Source organism: Drosophila willistoni, assembly GCF_018902025.1.
Source record: "Drosophila willistoni isolate 14030-0811.24 chromosome 2R unlocalized genomic scaffold, UCI_dwil_1.1 Seg167, whole genome shotgun sequence".
NCBI lineage: Eukaryota > Metazoa > Arthropoda > Insecta > Diptera > Drosophilidae > Drosophila > Drosophila willistoni.
In genome coordinates, this window is record NW_025814050.1 from 17,788,441 (window position 1) to 17,796,108 (window position 7,668).

At 34.6% G+C, this 7,668-nt stretch overlaps 1 protein-coding gene across 1 annotated transcript in view; it reads right to left on the reverse strand.

The window, feature by feature from the left end:
- The window catches only part of LOC6642489, a 41,432-nt gene extending 36,032 nt beyond the window's left edge, over positions 1–5,400 (reverse strand). The window contains exon 1 of the mRNA XM_002065271.4: positions 5,334–5,400. The gene's annotated coding sequence lies outside the window, so the exon portion shown is untranslated. The remainder of the gene's footprint in view (positions 1–5,333) is intronic.
- Between the last annotated feature and the right edge of the window lie 2,268 nt (positions 5,401–7,668).

Sequence of the window (7,668 nt, forward strand, 5' to 3'; positions counted from 1 at the left end):
AGTTGTTTATGCATTTTGTTCTGCTTTTTTCTCTCTCTTCTTGTGTTTTTATTAAAAGTGCTGCGACATTTCCTTAGCCATCACTTGGATCGACCCTTATCATGCTTGATGACACTGCCGCTGTTTATGTAAAAATGCCTACCATGAGAAGGAGAGCCCCTAGATGAGTGTATATACATGCATATACTCTCATAAAATTATAATGCCGATGACGATTTCGTTGAGCTAATTAACTTTCGGTTACAGTTCACTGAATAAAATTGCGATCAGACTGAAGTCTGAAGACATATTAAGTATAAATATATATGTAGAAGAGTGCCCCGATCTGTCTCTCTGTCTCACTCTCCCGAAACCACACTGAACGGAAATGAATCGCCGTTCGTCATCAAGTTTCGCCTGACGATGATGACTTCCCGCATGCATTACGTAGCCTTCTTCTCCAAACTCCACCTCCTATTCTTTAGTCGTCTCTTTTGTCTGTCGATTTGTTAAAGGCATTCATGCAAGACTCTCTTTTTGGAAAATTGGCCATTGGTCGGACCGACTTGTGGATTCTACGTGAACAAAAACATTTTACGCATCACAAAACAATAAAACGTCATTAGCTCAGGGTCGTCTACGAGCCGAGCCCCAAAAAAAAAGACAAGAAATAAATGCGGGAGACAACAAATTTGGTTTGGTAATTAAGTTCTAAGTTGCCAAATGCAACTCATGTATGCAGCACACACAACAATCGAGTCTCGATTCATTAATCAAGGTCCACTCCTCATCTCTACTTTTGTTTTTTTTTTTGGATATCAGTTTGAAAAAGTTTTGTCATACATGCAAACTAATTTTTCACAGTCAACACATTTAATAGACAAGATTCATTTAGACCCAAAAAATTCCTCATGTAAATTTTTTATTCCCCTGTGCCTGAATTTCCACTCCTCTTAAACTGCCGCCCTCGGGCCACATGCCAGGTGTCAAAAATGTTTGAATGAAACTTGCCCATTTAGGCCAGAACAAAAATTCTACTCGAGGGTTGCCCAGAAACTTGTTTTATTTTGTTTTGTTGTTTTTTTTTTCCTACGTAATTAGAGCATCTGATGTTTGTGAGTATGTTTTGCAGGGTTAAAGTGCCAAATGCTGTCGAAACTCAAAAAGGGTTACACCGAAAATGTCCATTATCAACTTGAGAGTGGACGTTCTAAAATTTATGAAAATCAAGAAATATAATCTCAAATGCATTTCACCAAAAACAGAAAAAACTTTTAAACATTTATGTAGAGGTCTTTTGAAATATGACTCTTGGGCTACATCAAGGACATTATGGGGAAGAGTCCTACATGACACTTGAAATTTAACGCATTGTCTCTAATGTGAAAATTTTGTTATTTTTTATAATTAAATATTTCAAAAATATTTCTAAATATAAAAACTAACAATTATTTAACTATTTTTCTAATAAGTAAACTTAATTCATTTTTTATGTTTTTTATTTAAGAAGTAAAATTAGAAAAACTGACTTATAATTTGAAGAATTTCTTAGCTGCATTCGGAAATCGAAAATCTTAATGAATTCGATTATTTATACACAGTTTTTTATCTTTCATCTCTCAAGTTTAATTTAGTAAGTATGTTTGATATTTAAAGTTCATTAGATGGTTAAAATATTAAGGAACATGCAACTGAAAAACTTGTTTACCATTGTAAAGAATTTATTAAAAGTATTATAAAGTTTTCTGGTTTATTTTTAGAATCATTGTTGTTAGCCTTTAGCATTTGGTGTAATATAATTCTATATGAATGAAACATTCTTAAGACATAAATGAAATACACATTCTTACGCTACTATTTAATTCTTTAAGTTAATTTCCTTCATTCTATTTTTTGTTCGCTATTAATGTGAAAATTATTGCATTTGCCATTTAGTTTTTTGCCTTTCTCTCATTTTTGCACCTAAATCTCGCGTGTCTGTGCGAATGTTTGTTTGGTTTGCTTGTTGTGTCTGCTGTGGCAGAAAAAGCAATCAAGAAAATTTATATCCATCAAGGCATTGAGGCAAAACTGTCATTCTCCGTTTGCCGCAGAAGTTCTCTATCCTCACACGGACACATCTTCCCACATAGTTAGTGTTTGGGCCTTTCGGTTATACATAGAATATATGTTGATACATGTAGCAGATAGCCTAGGGGCCAATGTGTTGCCCGAGCTGGCTGCCTGTCGTTGTGCCTCTTCGGCCCTGTCTTCTAATTAATTAGCATCTAACTAAGAATAATGTTTCCTGTGCGGTGGCCGAGCCACCAACAAGAAGAAAATGCGACCACAACAAACGACCACAGCGAGTCGCCTCGAGTCGTTGGACTGTCATAACTTGCCCCAAAGTTTATTTGTTTTGGCGGCACACAAAAGATACACAGCAGAAGATACAGAAACACAGACACACACACACACATAAACATATAGATGCACACAGGTGCCACAATTTCGTTCAAGGAGAAGAAGATACAATTTTTTGTTGGCTTTAGGTTTTCCCATTTCGCTGTTTCTCTGTTTTATAGTCTCAATTTTTTGAGGTTCCTTTTTCCTCTTTATTCTGGTTGCACTTGTGAAAAATTTTCAAGTGTTGCGGCCTCATAAAAAGTACCCAAATGTATCTATGTATCTACGTGTCCAAGTGGTGTGTGTGTGTGTGTCTATTACTTGGCATGTTGTTGAGAATTTTTCGTGTAATGACTTGGCGCCAGCTTACTTACTTAGTTCTTGTTGTTGGTATTTTATATGCTGCCACATTTGTTGTGTGTCTTTAGAAGCTTAAAGGCAACTTGAAGTTTTCAACAGTTTTTTTTTTCTTTTCTTGTGTTTTTGTTCTTCATTTTCTTTCAATTTTCTTTTTGTGGTGGCGTCGCTTAATTAGTACACCACAAAAAAAAAAACCTCCCCCCAAAAAAAGTTCTGTGTTAAAGTATCTAAAATATTTCAAGTTGTCAGCCAAGTGGAAAGCTTAGAAGGCGATTAATTTGACAGTTGGAATTTGTAACGTAAATGTTTAAAAGGAATTAGAATTATCTAAATTAAACAAAAATAATAATAATAATGGAAACTTCCTACAAATATTATAGATTTCCTGTCTATTCAAAAAAAATAAACATGTGGAAAAATATCTCAATCAACGTTGCTTTTTTCGTTTAACAAAACTTAATCATTTAATCACTCACACAAATAAGAATCTGCTTAGACTACAACGAAAGATGGTTTTTTTTACCCCTCCTATCGAAACTTATGCATATTAAGCTAAAACCACAAACAAGATTTTCTTCATCATTAACAGAGAAAAAGAGGAAGGCGGAGAAAAGTTGCTCAGTTTTTTTTAAGATTATGCCTCAATGGCGCCTGAGGGGTGCTGCCAACTTGTTTACACAAAAATTTTAATTGCTGTAATTATGATTTTTACACGAAATTAATTATGCATACGCGATTACTCTGGCTACTGCTTGCCAGAGATATCTCTTCTTCACTCAATTCTAAACAAATGAATAACTACTTAAGAAGGGGGGGGCCCAGAAATGATATGAATTGAGGAAGAGGGTGCGGGGTGCTGGCACAGAAAGAAGAAGTTTAATTGCCAAACATATTTCCACTTAATTACCTTGATGAAGAAAAAAGCAAAGGAAATTATGAAATTACTGGCAATATGTGTGTGAGTGTGAGAGTGTTACAGAGAGATACAATCAAACCCAACAACTAGCATCTGCATCTGTTAGATAAAAATCTTTTCTTTTTGAAAGAAATTCATTTCTTTATTTTTTTTCTTCTTCTTCTTCGTCTTGTATTTCTTTTCTGTGTTTATTTTTTATGACCTAGTGCTTCTGGTTGTAACATTTCGTATCGCATAAGATATAGCAGGTTATTTTGATTAGCCCAAGATGTTGACAGTTTGACTTTTTGTTAATTTGTGTTTAATTAATGCGTTAGAGGGGAGAATTCTTTTGGTTGTGTTTCTACATACTCAAACTTATAATTTTCTTCTTTTGTTTATAGGAATCTGTGTGGTATTCCAAAATGGGAAACAGACAGAGAGAGAGAGAAAAGGAGAGTGGGGAAAGCATTTTAGTAGTTTTTCGGTTTTGATAATGAAATTAGGTTAGGTATGCATGGAATGAAAAGTATCTGATAAAGTCAAGAAAAAAGGTGTAAAGAAGTTTAGATAAGACTAAACAAAGTTAAATATCCGTTAAACTATAAAGAACTCTTTCTTTATAAAGAGATGACATCTGAATATATTTAGTCTGGTCCTAATGTATGGCTTTCTTTGTAATCTCTAACTAATAGAGTATTAATCTATAGTATTAATCTACAGAAAATATCAAAAAAGCATTTCAATATGATAAGTTTTAAAAGTGAAGTAATATTTATTTTTTTGTATATAATATGTTAAAACTATTATTGTCAGTAATCAGATACGATTAGTTTATCACTTTCAGAAACTAGAAATATTTTAGTAAACTTCAAAGTTGCAAATCTTCTGCCTTGTCATACAGAAAGCCGTTTAGACAAATGTTTTTTTTTTTAGATAACACACTTGATAATTTGTGAAACTATTACGACCAATCAACTAAAACTAAAATTATTATATTGAATACAATTTACTATATCAAATTCATTATATTCAATTAAACGAAATGGATTTTTCTCATTTTCTATCTATGTATGTCTTGTATTATGTAAAACAATTAAAAATTATTTGCTAATTCCATTCTGTCGGCTCGTTTGATATCTGATTGAATTACTCATTTATATTTTTATTGTTTTTTTTTCCTGGCAATCGATGATTATTTTATGACTCGATATTTGTTTATGCAATTTTATTTGCCTTTGCTTGTGTTTATTTGTTTCATTGAGTTGAAAACACAGAAAATAGCTGTTGATTTGGTCATCAAGACAAGTTTTGTTTTGTTTTGTTTTTTATAATCTTTTCCATTTTGATTGTTTTTAAGGAAGAAAAAACTTTTGGCAAAAGATTTTTTAATTATAAGATTTGTTTAATCTTAATTTTTGCTGACTTGAATATCTTTGAGTTAATTAAGTTTTGGGTTAAAGTTGCTTTTTCAGCATATTCTGTTTATTTATACACAGGGCACTGGATTTTCGAAAGGCGTTTTCAAAATAAACTCAACAAAAGTCTAATTAGAAAAAGTAATAAACACAAAATCTTCTTAACATTGCACGAAACAAATTTTATATAATGTGAAACTTCTTATTACACTTATTACACAAAATCTTCACATTTAACTTAATAAACGTTTTAGTTGCTTTTTTTTGAATTAGCACTCCTTTTTTTTTTAACTTACCTAAGCGTTCAACTTTGAAAATATTGTTTATGTTTTGCATTTAATTTTCAAGTATTTTCGCCGTTGGGTTTTGTTTCGTTTTTTGCTGATTGTATCCTTTTTTGAGTGGTGCAAGTGTATATAATATTTGTATAAACTTGTTTATTATATTGTTACCAAATTGGTAGTACAGTAAAGTGATATTAGTAGATTATTTTCTTTTCCTTTTTTTTGGTTGGGAAAAATGCAGTACACAAATGCAAATTTATTTTTGTTGTTTTGATATGTTTAGCACTCTAACGAGAGATACTTTCTATGGGACTGAACGCTCTAATTCCTTGCTTTTTCTTTACATAGTGCGCAGCCTTGGTTTATTTATTTTTTATTTCTTTTGATAGCACAATTTTCACACAATTCGCCTTGCGGCAAATGCACACAGTTGCCGCATTTTAGGGCATTTCTTGTTGGTTGCTTGTGGGTTTCTTTTGATTTTTCGTGTTTTAGGTTCACAGAGCAATAATCCAACGAATGATACCAAAAAGATAGACACGCGCGCGCGATTCGCGATAACCGACAAAAACGTACGTTCGAAAAAATTGTTTGCCGCAGCAGCAACAGTGTTGATGCTACAAGCGCTGGGATGAGACTGAATCGGAGTTGAATGCAACACCAACCACCGTCCAAAAAACGCGAACCGAGAACGAATATGTTCTGCTGCAGCGGCAGTGGCAGCAGCAGCGACTCGACGCTGACGTTTCTTGGTCTATAACTGTCACTGTGGGGGTGGAGCGGAAAATTCACTCCGTTTGCCTTAATCGTTGGGAAATGCCTGCGTTTCGCTTGCTTTGTAACGCGCCGCACGAAGGTTGACGAGCGATTGAATTGAATAAACGTTGTAAACTTCCACAGGAGCCTCTAACACAACGGCAACGATGTAAAAACCGAACGAACACTGCAAACCCATTGTGTGAGTGCCGCCTGGGATTGTTTGTGGATGCTAAGAGAAACAGAGAAAAAGATAGAGACAAAGAGAGAGAGAGAGAGATAGAGACCTTTGTCATGAGTATGAGTCTTGTAATAAGAGAACGAGAGATAAGAGAGTTTCGTTGAATGTGGATGGCATGTGGTTTGATTGACATTTTATACAAGGTGCTTTAGGTTCTCTTGAATAAATGAATTTATTTTGTAACTTACCAAAAATATTTATAAATTTTAATCTTGTTCTCTTTATCTAAATACCTTCCAAACTCAGTACAAAGGGTATTACCTGCAACTCTTGAGATTACATTTAACTTACCTCCTAAGAAGTTGCCCCTTATTCTCTTTACTTGCCAAGCAGTTTCTCTTTGCCAAGCAGTATAAGAGTTTTCATTTATCATTTAGTTCTGTTTGTTTGGAAACATTTTGGCATCAATGTGAAACAAAACAAAAAATTATGCGGGGAACTGTTGATTTTATTTCGTTTTTACTTTCTATGGAAAGAGTAATAGCTGGTGGGTGGTTAAGTGGGTGGCAGGTGAATAGGTAATACGTACATAGATGGTAGACACTCTTTCTCTTTCTCTGAACACATTCAATCGCTTTCAAAGTACTATTCTAATCTAACCACATTTGATCTATTTGTGTCAAAATGTTCGAAAGTGTATCATTTTGGTTGTCAGCGTGCGTTTAATTTTAAATTGAGTACCCAGAGCCATGTAAGGCTGATGAATTTCCAATAATTGCCGCTCGCATTAATCAAGATATTCACACACAGGCGACAGGCGCAATGCAAGATACAAGATACAAGATACGAATTCCTCCTCCCCCCCTCAAGGCCCAGAGTGTGTGTGCGTAACGCGCCACAAACTTGTCATAATGCGGCATTATGTGGCATCAGGCTGAGTGCTGTTGAGATTTTCAAAAGAGGCAAGATTCTCTCTCGCTCTGTCTCTCTCCCTCTATCTCAATCTCGGAGCTGGAGAATTCCGCTGTTAATACTGGTGCTGCTGCTGCTGCTGCTGCGAGCCGATCTCGCCATGATTTATGGCCGCCTTCGGTTGGTTTTCTGCGATATTAACTTGCCGATAGAGTCTTGGGCGAACGGGGAACGGAACCAACACTTGTTGTAGATGCTATCACAATGAGGTTTATGGTCTTGCGTTTGATTGATTGGCCATACATACATAGTCGAGAAGGTTGTTTGTTTTGGGTTTCAGTTCTTTTTGTCTTTTGTTTCTAATGTGTCGCGGTGCGGCTTGTTACTTTCGAATGTTTGACTTGGTGACACGGTTTCTAAAAATCAAACAATTTCCACAAAGTTAAATGAGCCGCAACGAATGCTTTCAATATGTTCAAGAGGTAGTCATTTGATTAA